General features: G+C 42.4%; 1 protein-coding gene across 2 annotated transcripts in view; it reads right to left on the bottom strand.

Moving 5' to 3' along the window:
- Positions 1-12,846, bottom strand: part of Itch (itchy E3 ubiquitin protein ligase) — a 94,877-nt gene extending 82,031 nt beyond the window's left edge. For both annotated transcript variants that reach the window (XM_021192073.1, XM_021192072.1), the window contains exons 1-2: positions 12,742-12,846; positions 8,129-8,205 (exon numbers count right to left, since the gene is read on the bottom strand). The gene's annotated coding sequence lies outside the window, so the exon portion shown is untranslated. The remainder of the gene's footprint in view (positions 1-8,128; positions 8,206-12,741) is intronic.
- Between the last annotated feature and the right edge of the window lie 304 nt (positions 12,847-13,150).

The raw sequence follows: 13,150 nt of genomic DNA, 5'->3' as shown, positions 1-13,150 counted from the left end.
AAAAAAAAAAATAAAAATAAAAATAAAAAATAAGGCTGGGCATAGTGGCCATGCCTTTAATCTCAGCTCTTGGGAGGCAGAGCTCTTTGTGAGTTTGAGACCAAACGGTCTACAGAGCAAGTCAGGGCTGTTACACAGAGAAAGTCTGTCTCAAAAAAACTAAACAAACAAACAAACAAATAAGCCAGGCATGGTGGTACATGCCTTTAACCCCAGCACTCAGGAGGAAAAGCCAGTCAAATTTGTACTTGAGTTCAAGGCCATCCTGGTCTACACAATGAATTCTTGGCCAGCCCTGTCTCAAAACTTTAAAAAATTAAATAAATAAATAAATAAAAACAAAAGAAAAATGTCAAATCTACAGCTTTCAGTAGCTCAGTTACCTCATACATGGCAATGTACTATTACATATGTTGATATGTGGTTTTGTGATTTGATTAAAATAAACTCATGTAACCTTTCTATTTAGAAGCAGGTCATTCAGAATAACTTGAATCCATGTCCATATTTCACAATTTATTTTTCTAATCTTGAAAACATTTTAACTTTTACAACCACTACATTTGTGGCTTTTCCTGAAAACTCAAGTAATATTTCAGTTGATTACTTGAGCCAGGCAGTGGTGGCGCATACCTTTAATCCCAGCACTTGAGAGACAGGGGTAGGAGGATTTCTGAGTTCGAGGCCAGCCTGGTCTATAGAGTAAGTTCCAGGACAACCAGGGCTACACAGAGAAACCCTGCCTCAGAGAGGAAAAGGAACAAACAAACCTTAGCTTGAATTGAGGGTACAGTTCAGTTGGTAGAATGTATGCCTAAAATGTCTGATAACCTGTGTTGAATCCCCAGCACTACATAAATCAGATGTGGTGGCACATTCCTATAATCTCAGCACTCAGATACAGGAGGATCAGAAGTTCAAGTCACAGAGAATTTGAGGCCAACATGGGCTGCATGAAACCATTAAAACAAAACAAAATGAAAACAAAACAAACAAACAATCAAAAAATCCTCCTGGGCCTACTGGGTCCTGCAATGCAGAACTATAATCAATCCTAAATCTCACAACACTGGTGGATCTAAAATTCAAGGTTAGCCTAGACTACAAAGTAAGACCCTGTTTTCAGATTTCAAGGGTAGAGTATGGTGGCTCAAGCTTGTAATCACAGAAGGACTGCCATGAGTAGCTTCCAGCTAGGGCTTCCAAGTGAGACTGGTTCAAAAGGAAAATAAAAGGATGGGGATGCAGCTCAGCAGATATGGCTCCTGCCTTACATGTAAGAAGCCTGGGTTCAATGCACAATACCACAAAGTGGTACACATGCTATAATCCCAGCACTCAGGAAGTAAAGGATCAGCAAGTTCAAAATCATGGGGGTTGGTGAGTGGCTCAGGAGGTAAGGCACTTGGCCAAGCCTCACAGCTTGAGTTTACTATTTGGAACCCATGTAATGATGGAAGGAAAGAACCAACTCTAAAACGTAAGTCTTCTGACTTCACAAGAGCATGACCCCACCCTTACAGAATAACAGAAATTTTAAAGTCCAAGGTTATTTGTTGCTAGTGAGGAGGACAAAAGCCCACCTACAATACATAATACTGTCTCACACGAAACCTGGCAATAATAATAACAACTAGCCAACAACTTTCCAAGTTCACAAAGTCTCACTCTAATCTGACTTTACAGACTTAAATGTTTATCTAGCTCTTACAAACACCTAAGTCTACAATATTCTCCCTAGAAAGATTAAATGATTTGACCAAGGTCAAACTGCCAATTTATGAAAACCCCAATCTCTCCAACTTTGAAGCAGTTAACCTCTAAAGAGTGAACCTTTAGCATCCTTTCTAGTATCAAGATTGCATTTAGAGCTTTGTCCTTATTTACCCTGATAACTAGGGAATAAATTATTTTACCTAAATGCAAACAGCAGATAAAGGTGCTTGCTGCCAAATCCAACGACCTGAATCTGATCCCCCAAACTCACAGGGTATAGAGACCCTACTCCTGCAAGTTGTCCTCTGACCTCCACACATCCCCACCCACCTCACACATACACACAAATAAATAAAGGTAATTTTAAAAAGTTTTGCTGGGTAGCAGTGGCACATGCCTTCAATCCCAGCACTCAGGAGGCAGAGACAGGCAAATCTGTAAATTCAAGGCCAGTCTGGTCTACAGAGTAAGTTACAGGACAGCCAGAGCTATACAGAGAAACCCTATCTCAAAAAACAAACAAACAAGTTGTCTTTCATAAAATGTGAAACCCAAATAAAACAGTATCTATTTCCTCAAAAAGCAAGTTTATTGCGGGGCTGAATGATGGTTTAGTGGATAAAACACTTATTGTGCACAATCATGAGAAATTGAGTTTAAACCTAAGCACCCACAGAAGAAGCCCAGAACTCCAGTGTTGTGGGAACACAGGCAGGAGGATTGCCAAGGCTTGGCAGCAGCCAGCCTAACTCTCAATCTCTGAGAAATCTGTTAGGGGCATATGGTGCAGAGTGCTATGACACCTGACTGTCCTCTTCCATTCCAGGCATACACATGTGCACATTCACCATACACATACACACACAAAACAAAATACCAGAAAGCAAGCAAGCCACTGTTGGCCTTTCTGTAGGGACTAAGCTCAATAGGCTGCTGTTACTATAAATAGTATGGTATGAAAATGCTTCTCTTTTCTGGGATAGAAAACTATGTCTAAATATTAGGGTAAAGTTTCTAGACGTGGAGAGAAATGGCAAGTTTCTTACTAACAAATACTGCTTTTTCTTCTTTCTTTTTTCTCTTCCTTTCTTCTTTTGACAAGGGTCTCATGTAATCCCAAAGGGCTCAAACTTGCTATATAACTAAAAATGACCATGAATTTCTGATCCTCCTGAGTGCTAGGATCACTATGTCATGCTGTGGGACAAACTGAAGGCTTTGTTAATGCTGGGTGGTCCTCTACTTACACTTCCAGAACCACATCTCATATTTCTTAATATAGCCAAGCTGATAATTAGGAGAATGGTACTTAGAATATATTCAGCTATATTAAAGAAACACGAGATAAACATCTTAAATTTCAATGTCATGCAATCTTTTTATGCTATTTCTTATACTGAAGTGTGACTGCCTACAAGTAGTTTCTTCCTCACTCCCCCCTTTTCCACCCCCCAAAAGCCCCACAAAATTCTTAAAGCAGGAGGAATTTTCTATTTGAGTATCCCTTGGGACCTAACACAGCAGCAGCAGCAGCAGCAGCAGCAGCAGCAGCAGCAGCAGCTCAACAATGTAATGCAGTATTGTGTCCATGTCTGTAATGGCAGCACTGTGAGGAAAAGGCAGAAGGCTCATGAGTGTAGGACCAGCATCAGTTACATAGTAACTTAGAGGCCAGCTTAGGGTACATGGGACCCTGTTTCAAAAAACAACAAAACCCACTAACATTTCTATTCTTCGTTTCCTTCAAATATTTGTGTCAAAGTTTAAAACAGAAGACAACATGTCCCCACTCTATTTTTATGTATGTATGTATGTGTATGTATGTATGAATGTAGTATATATGTATGTATTTGTAAAGACAGAGTCTCTTCCCAGCACTTGGGAGGCAGAGGCAGGCAAATTTTTGAATTCGAGGCCAGCCTGGTCTACAGAGTGAGTTCCAGGTCAGCCAGGGCTACACAGAGAAACCCTGTCTCAAAAAACCAAAAAAAAAAAAAAAAAAAAAAAGAAAAAAAAAAGACAGAGTCTCTTTATGTAGACCAGGCATAACAGGTTGGCCTCAAACTCAGATATCCAGCTGCCTCTGCCTCCGAGTACTGGAAATAAGGCTGGCTCTAGCTCCTTACTTGTAAAAGCAGTGAATATTAGAAAACTTTATGTTGCTGATACCAGTCCTATATGGTGATGTTAACAAAGCCCTAAGGAAGTAGTGAGTCAGCACATGAAACACAAAGTATAAGATAAGAGACTGAACAGGAAGGCATCTGAAACCTCATACACAGGCAAACCCTCAGTAGACAGGGGTGGAGTGGAGCATCCTTGGAATTCTAGCACTTGGGAGGCTCAAGGTCATCCTTAGATACACAGTGACCTTAAGGCCAGTCAGTGTTAGTTACCCTACCTTTTTTTTTTGGAGTGGGGGGATACAAGACCCTGACAAATTTAAGTCAACTGCAGAAGATTATGTAAGATAAAAACTATAACACAAGTCTCCCAGGTATCTTTCCAAAATCAACTGCTTTGTGAGCTGGGGTAAAATGGATACTTTGAGGAACATTTTAAGATATTTGGAAACAGAAAGTCTTTTACAGTACTGGGATACTTCTTTATATTTTTCTGGTCAGACCAACATTGAAGGAATGGAAGCTAATTTGCTTCTTTACTGCAGATAACACCTTTTTTTTCCCTTTTTAAAATCTAAATATTTCATCTTTATGCCTTGTACCAATCTGAAGCAAATTCTTTCCACTCTAATTACTAATCACCTCTTCTCTCTCTTACAAATTCCTCCACAAATCACACCATTATCTACTTCCTTTTTCTCCATAACTATCAAAAAGAGCATATTTAAGCAAGCATTTGATTACAGCAGGTGAGACTCCTTTAAGAAGCCAACCAAATAAGCCGGGCCTGGTGGCGCAGGCCTTTAATCCCAGCACTCGGGAGGCAGAGGCAGGCGGATTTCTGAGTTCGAGGCCAGCCTGGTCTACCAAGTGAGTTCCAGGATAGCCAGGGCTATACAGAGAAACCCTGTCTCGAAAAACCGAAAAAAAAAAAAAAAAAAGAAGCCAACCAAGTCTAATCCTGTCTTAAGCATTTATAGGGAGATTAATTAATACAAACTAAATCGAAAAGTCACACAAATGAGAAAAGAATAAACATTAATATTCATGGTGGAGACAAATTATGCCTGAGTGCCAAGAGATGTTGGAGACTGGCAATTAATTGTCTCAGGTGTGGTTAGGCACTAATCCTCAGGGACCCAGTCTTTCCTTTTCTTTCTTCTTTTTCTTTCTCTGGTGAGTGTGTCTTTTTGAGACAAGATCTCAGGTAGTCCAGGCTGCCTCAAACTTGCTCTGTAAACAGGATAGCCTTATACCCCTGACCTTGTGCTTTGACTGTCTTAGAACTTACTATGTAGACTGGCCTTGAACTCACAAAGATCTGCCAGCCTCTGGCCTCCAAGTGCTGGAATTAAAGGCATGTGCCATGATGCCATCCTTTAAAAAAAAAAAAATCATTATCATTGTGTGTACGTATCTGTATATGTGAGCATGGGTAGTCAGAGGACAGCTTATGGGAGTCAGTTCTCTCTCTCAACCATGAGTTCTAGGAATCTAAATTGGGGAATCAGGCTTGCTCAAACCTTTTTTTCTTTTTTCTTTTCTTTTTTTTTTTTTTTTTTTTTTTTTGCTGCTTCATCTCACTGGTGTGTGTGTGTGTGTGTGTGTGTGTGTGTGTATGTATGTACCCATGTGCTCACTCGTGCATGTGTGGTATATATGTACTTTGTGTACATGACTATAGCATTAACAGATGTAGCCTTTAAGTCTGAGGATAATTTTATTAGAATTTAAAAAAAAAAAAAAAAAAAACAACCAGAACAGGCACACTGCAAATCTTGGCAGCTGTCAAGAGAAGGAAATGGACAAAGAGGAAGAGAAAAAACATGCCATTGAAATCAACATGTTCGGCAATGGAGGTTAGCATGAGGTAGATAAGCAGCACAGCATGGCTAATAGTAAGGAGGGGGTTATAACTTCATAGAAAAAAGAGTGAGAGAGGTCAGACTATCAGGGAAAGCATGCTCTGAAAAGAAATAGAAGAAAAGGAAAAGGGAAGAGAGGAGGGCACACTAACATAGTGACATGGCTGTGCTCCATAAGCAACCGCCCAGGTCTCTCCTCAGTTTTACATCTTTACTTTTTGAGACAGGGTCCCTCACTAACCCTCAAGCTCACTGATTCTTCTAGGCTGGCTGACAGATATGCTTCAGAGATCTGTTGGTCTCTGCTCTGCACTTCCCACTGTAGGAGGTATGGGTGTGTGCCAGTACCATGCCCGGCTCTTAGGCGGGCTCTGGGGATCCAAACTCAGGTCCTCATGCTTGTAAGGCAGGTTCTTTATCAACCAAGGTTTACTCTTTTAGTTAATTTCAAGTATCCTATTATTACTGGATTCTGAAGGAACTAAAGGGAGAGAAAGCCTTGCCAAGTAGCCCAGGCTAACCTCAAATTCACAAGCTTCCTATTTCAGTCTTCCAAGAGCTGAGATTATAGTTATTAGTCACTATGCCCAACAGTTTTTCAAATTTTATTCATCTTTTCTTTTTCTTGGTTTTTTTTTTTTTTGGGGGGGGGAGGGTGGTTCAAGACAGGGTTTCTCAGTATAGCCCTGGCTGTCCTAGAACTCACTCTGTAGACCAGGCTGGCCTTGAACTCAGAAATCCTCCTGCCTGTGTCCCCCAAGTGTGCTGGGATTAAAGGCGTGCGCCACCACTGCCCAGCTTTTTTCATCTTTTAATTCCTAAGTTTGTATTGTTTGACCAACATCTTCCCATTTTCTGTACTTAACCTTTGTTAACACCGTTCTCTCCATTTCTAAGAGTGACTTTTCTATATTCTATATGTGAGATCATCCATTCGTCTGTGTATTAATTTATCTGACATAGTATTTTTTAGGTTCATCTATGCTATCCCAAATGGGTAGCTTTCCTTTTTTTTTAAGGCTGAGTAGTACTTCCTATTATGAATATACATTATATGTGTGTGTATGTATAAAATATATAGATAGTACATATTTACCCATGTGTCTATCAACAGACATGTCTGTTTCTACTTGGCTATTAAAAATAATGCTCCAACAAACCTATGGCAGTGCAGGTATTTCTCAGAGGTAATGACTGGAATTCCTTTGGGAAAATACTGCAAAATTCTCTCTTCAGCTTCCTTACCTGACAGTTCACTTTCACCTGCATACTTACTTCACTTTTAACTTTTTTCACATACACCCTAATCTTTCTCTTCTCTGATTTTTAAGGAGACAGGGTCTTACTATGTTGCACTGGCTGACCTAGAACTTGCTATATAAACCAGGCTAGCCTCAAACTCACAGATATATGCCTGCCTCTGCCTCTCTCTGCCTCTGCCTCTGTCTCTGCCTCTCTGCCTCTGTGCCTCTGTGCCTCTGTGTCTCTCTGCCTCTCTGCCTCTGCCTCCTGAGTAAAGACATGTGCTACCACCCCCAGCTCTACTCTTTCTTGACCTTTAAAATGAATCTATCTTACAGTGTTTTCCTTATAATAATAGTATGAATTTATCCTATCTTAGATCTAGATGTTGTAAGCTATGAATTAGTTTTCTTCCCTTCTTTTTTTTTTTCCAGATAGGGTCATGTATCCCTAGATGGCCTTAATTCACTATGTTGCCAAAGGCGACCTTGAACTGCTGATTGCCCTGGGATTATATAGGATTGTTCTACTACTCCCAACTAATTCAGTGCTAGGAGTTTCACTTTAGAGCATCATGAATGATAGGCAAGCGACTGCACTACATCCCTAGCCCCTTATTATCAATTCTGAAGATTTAATGTGTATTGTTTTATTTGGTCCTCACAATAATCCCAGGGAGGTAGAAAAGAAAAACAATGTCTATAAGGAAGATAGTCAACCTGAGGCTAGTAGGACTAAGAAAGTTGCATAGACTAACTGCAAAAATCAAACTAGAGCCCAGATCTTTTCTTCCTATTTCTGCACTATACTATGATGCCCTCTTATTAATTTCTCCACTTTCTTTTTCCACCGAGGCAGGGTTTCTCTGTGTAGCCCTGGTCGTCTTGGAACTCCCTCTATAGACCAGGCTAGCCTCGAATTTAGAGATCCACCTGCCTCTGTCTCCTGAATACTTGAATTAAAGGTATGTGCCATCACTGCTCAACAATTCCCCCGATTCTTAACCATCACATACATATGTCTGGACATGTTTAAGGAGATAAATATTTATAACACAGCGCAAGTAGAAAAGCAATTCATGTGACCACTAACACTCTCTCCCACAAAGCTCTTTGTGGTGGTTAGATGATGCCCTCTACTCCATACTGCCCCCAAATGTCTCTCACAGGAATGTCACCACACCTCAAATTCTCAATAGTTGGGTTACTTCTTAGAGTTAAGGCGTTGATTCCAGAAGGCCACTGTGAAATGCATGTTACCTGAAAGAGAAGAGGGGGGTCCATAAATAAAGTACTCTGGATAAAACGGAGAGACAGGTGATAACTTTGGGAATCTCAAAAGCAGGGTCTTTATTCCCCAGCATAAAGCCTTCAAAAAAACAAAACACGAGAAAGAGTTTTCTTATAGAGAATAGATAAGGCAGTGACTTCTGAGAGGACTACCTGTGCACAGTAAGGGAGAATATCCACTTGGTTATGATGGATATTTGCAAAATCAGGATTGCCATATACATTCTCTCTATAAAGGCCACGAGTCAGACACTCCTAGGGACCGTGTCTGACTATTACTAGTTTTAAAAAGCTGCAAAAGAGCTTAAAGCTGGCAGCTGCTTTCCAACAGCACTGACTAGCAGACTAGGACAGGTCCCAGACAGCTTCTGACTGGTGCTGTTATTCATGAGAATAGATGCAACCTAATAATGTTTGCAGACGAGGGCAAGCCTCTCAACCATGGAAGGCCACAATTCTATTCTCTGAGTCCCTTATTGATTTATATTGACCCCAAACCAGTATCATTTACAGTACAAAAATTAGCATGTCTTTACTGAATGCTTACTATGAACCCATAATTTGGCGAGGCGCTATAAACACAACAAGAAAAAACAAACTTACATACTTTTACCTCAGTTCTTACAATGAAGCCAACCCTCAAACTATGAGAGGTAAAGCACAAGAGAGAAAAGAGACCCTGATGACCAGCAGTTTCCTATTAGTACCAACTCAATTTCCTGAGTCAAAAGGGGTAAACTAAGCTCACATCTAGGCTAATGCTTCATTAAACTCTTAAATACCATAGGCTAGAAGCCGTCTTTGTTTTTTCTCATCTGACACAGATGCTTGTAGCAGCATCCATTCACTGTGGGAATCTGAAAAATACCAGAGTTGTAACATTTGGTTCTAGTCTAGCTCTGACTCTTACATAGTTTTTAGGTAAAATACTACTTTTTTTCTTCTCCTTTTCCTTCCTTCTTCTCCTTTAGAAACAAGATCTCATTGTGTATATCTGGCTCGCCTGGAATTATCTATGTAAGCCAAGCAAATGAATATCTGTGAGTTCAAAACCAGTATGGTCTATATACTGAGACCCTGTCTTCAAAAACAAAAACAGAAAGCTAAGAGATTGGGCCAGTGTAAGAATAGTATATTTAGTATGTATGTGTCTATGTGGCATGTGCATGTACACATACATACACACTACCTACTTGATAACTGTTCACTAGAGATGTGACATCAGTCATAATATACTTCCCCAGAGAACACAATCAGAATCAACTTTTGGGGAGGGGGGTAGGGTCCTCACATTGAAGCAGACTGGCCTGGAGTTCGCTATGTAGTCCAGGCTGTCAGTTCTTCTGACTCAGATTCCTGAGTGGTGGGATTAGAGGCACAAGCCACAATGGCCAGAGTCCTCCCTAACACTACTTCCAGAAGTTATTTCCATGAAAGCTGACCTACAACCTAAAGCATACTTGCCACTATAAAGGAGACAGACTCTTCCAAATGGAAAGTTCAAGTACCACATTTCTGTGACTGGAAAACACACTGACCAAACATGGATCGGTGCACTGATAGTAATCAATTATATCCCAAAACTCAAGTTCTCTTCCAAATTGCATCTAATCTGATTCTAATTTCTCAAAGATGCTAATGAACACATCCTTAAAGAAAAGGTAGCCTTCAATCAGACTAGCCCTAAAACAGACACAGCAACATTATTATATCAGCCAAATGAGACACTCAGCCAAGGCCAGCCTGTCACTTACAAGGGACACTTCTGTCACAGTCACTCTGGTCCTTTCACTTTTATCATCAGAGCCATTTTTTTTTAAAAAAATAAACACCAACTTACACCACTTCCTTTCCCAAAAACCTTGATCTCTCACGACATCAAATTCAAGAGAGTTAGCACTGTATGTGGAGCTTTTCCAGAATCGGTTCCTTTTGCCTTCTGGTCCTGAGTCCACTGCTTCCTACACACTCAACTCCCTTTCTCCCACATTCCTAATTGACACACACCTCAAGGTATTAAGGTATTTCCTTCCCTTTCTTCACCTCTGCCACATTCCTACTCATCCTCTAGACCAGAGCTTCTCGACCCTCCTAATGCTGTGACCCTTTAATACAGTTCCTCATGCTGTGGTAAGCCCCAACCATAATATTTATTTTTTGCTGCTTCTTCATAATTGTAATTTTGCTACTGTTATGAATTACAATGTAAATATTTTTGGAGCTAGAGGTTTGCCAAAGGGCCCAAAACCCAGTTTGAGAACCACTGCTCTAGAACTTCAGGTCCATAGTGCAAACCTTCTTTGAGCCAGGACCCACTATGTAGCTGATGGCCAGGAATCATGATGACCTTCATACACAGGTCTTGCCACTTCCCTCAACGATTCCCACACTGGCCACTTCCACTTCCTCCCCCATCTCAAAGTTTTTTTGTGCTGTCTTTGTTATAACCATACTATCATTTACCTCAGTGTTTCCAAGACCATCCCAACTACCTACGGCCCATCTGTAAATACAGTGATAGACGCCAATCCAGATCCACTATTCTATCTCAAAAATGAGACCTGAGAGAATCTACTTTTTTAAAAGGGTCTCAAGAAGTTGAGGTGGCCTCACCTCCCAATGCTTCTGAGAGTTTAAAATAAACTCTGGACCTTGTGTATGGTAAACAAGGGCTCTACCGACCAAGCTGAAAACTCTACTTTCAAAAATCTCTCCTGGTCCAGCAAAATAGCTCAACAAGTAAAGTCACTTGCTATGCAAGCCTGATGACCTGAGTTTGAACCCTAGAACACACAGGAAAGAGGAAACACTCTTGAAGGTTATCTTCAGACTTCCAACTCAAGTCATGGTATGCCCACGGACACATACACACACAAGTAAACAAATCTAAAAATTTCTCCTTAGCCCACTCTCATGGTACGCACCTATACTCCCGGCACTTGGGAGGGAGAGGCAGGAAGACAGAATGACGTCTGATGCCAGCCTAAGTTTACATACAGTGTGTTCTTGTCCAGTCTGCGATACAGAGCAAATCATGTCTCAAAACAAAAACAAAAAAAAATTAAAGCTCTTGTAACTACACTCCTGGCCAACTTTGGGACCACGGATCAGTTCTATCTCTTAAGTAAAGCTTTGTTGTTTGTTTGTTTGTTTGTTTGTTTGTTTGTTTTAACGAATGTAGAACTTACTCTAGAATACAATAAACAAGTATTAGGCACTTGCTTCTGGTTTCCTATTATATCCTTGTTGGCATCTAAAGTTTGAATTCCTGAACTCACACATACAAAGTATATTCACTGTTCAAAAGAGAATTTCAATAGTTTTTAAACCTGCAAAAAAATTAAGCTTTAGGTAACCCTGTGATGCACAAGGCTGAATCTCAAACTTGCCCCCAAAAGACTTTATTTCCGATGAGAACCACGCCCTCTGCCAATCCTGGGAGTGAACATGCACAGCCTTTACCCACTTTCTTAAGATAAGGATACAGGGGAAGCACCCACTTCAGAGAATGATGAGGGGTGTTGTGTTCTGTCAACTTTGAAGAAGAAAACCTCACTCTTCTCCCACTGCTCCCTTAAGAACAAGCTCACGGCAGCTGTTAAGGAGGAGCAAAACACTCAACAGGATTAGGATTCGAACACAGCCAAGAAAACAAGCGACTGGGGAACTGTGAATTTGGGGTACTGTGCAAGTTCACCTGGTCACATCTCTAACTTTAGGCCCAATGCCTACTTCGGGTGCACTGGCCCTTATATATTTTTCCTCTCTTGAAGTTGCAGCCGGGAACTATATCTCAAAACTCGAGTCTTCTATTTAAAAGTCCTGCCCTCATCGGGCTTCCACCTTTCAAATACGCTCACCTCTACTTTTTTCTTTGCTAAAGAAAAATACGATAGAAAGGACTGTGACAGCTCCACGTCTGCAAAAGTCGGCGGCGCCGGCCTGGGCCGGGACCACCATGAGTGGGGACAATGGAGGAAAGAGGAAAGTACAAGACAGAAGGGGAGGCAGCCACTGGGGAAGGTCCTCCGCGAGTGGGAGCTTAGAAAAGTCTCGGGGGGAGCCTGCCAGGTGGCAGGTGGGCCCGGCCGCCGCCCCTCAGAGGGCCACGTCGCGCGGGCAGGCCGCTGCCACCCGGCCCCGCGCATAGGCCGGGCCGCGGGAGAGGAACCCCCGGGCGCGGCAGCGGAGCGCGGGGTTGGACCCTGCCCACGTCCGCCGCGGCTCGGCTCTCTCCCAACTTGGGTCTCGCGGGGCCACAGGCTCCGGGCGCCCAGGCCAAGCACTAGCAGTTCGGTTCGACCTGCTGACCCACCCGCCACTCGGCTCGGGCCACCAGCCGGCTCTCCGGGCGCCCCCCACGGACACCGGCTGCGGGAAGAGCAGCCCCGGCTCTAGGTCCAGACTCGAGCGCCACACTCCTCTACCCTTCGCTTTCCCCATGCCTGTCCATCCAAACTCCCTCCAAGCCACAGAAATGACCCCAGTCTGCCTGCGGGTGTTTACCGGGACTCGGGGCGGCGACGACTCCTCAGTCCCTCCGCTAAGATGGCAGCCGGTCCCGAGCCCCGACTACAGCGACTAGAGCTAGTTCACACCTAGTGCGCAGGCGCGGCCTCCTCGGAGCAGTCCGGACTACAGGCCCCGGCAGGCCTTGCGCGCCAGCCTGCTAAATCATTTTTCCTCACCTCCAGATGAAGTGGACATTCTTAGCCTTGCTCTCTACATCTCCAAGGCTTTTTTCTTTTCTTCCTTCTTTTTCTTCCTTCCTTTCTCCTTTCCTTTCTTCCTTCTTTCCTTCCTTCGTTCCTTCCTTTTGACCCCTTCTACCCTGCCAGGACTGTTACCAAACGCTAGCGTGTCTCAGAATCACTTGAACAGCTTTTAAAAACAGACTGCTGAGCTCCACCGCCAG

The sequence above is a fragment of the Mus pahari genome, chromosome 3 (assembly GCF_900095145.1).
Source record: "Mus pahari chromosome 3, PAHARI_EIJ_v1.1, whole genome shotgun sequence".
NCBI lineage: Eukaryota > Metazoa > Chordata > Mammalia > Rodentia > Muridae > Mus > Mus pahari.
Note: the sequence above shows the minus strand (reverse complement) of the source record. Positions and strands in the feature narration are given on the sequence as shown.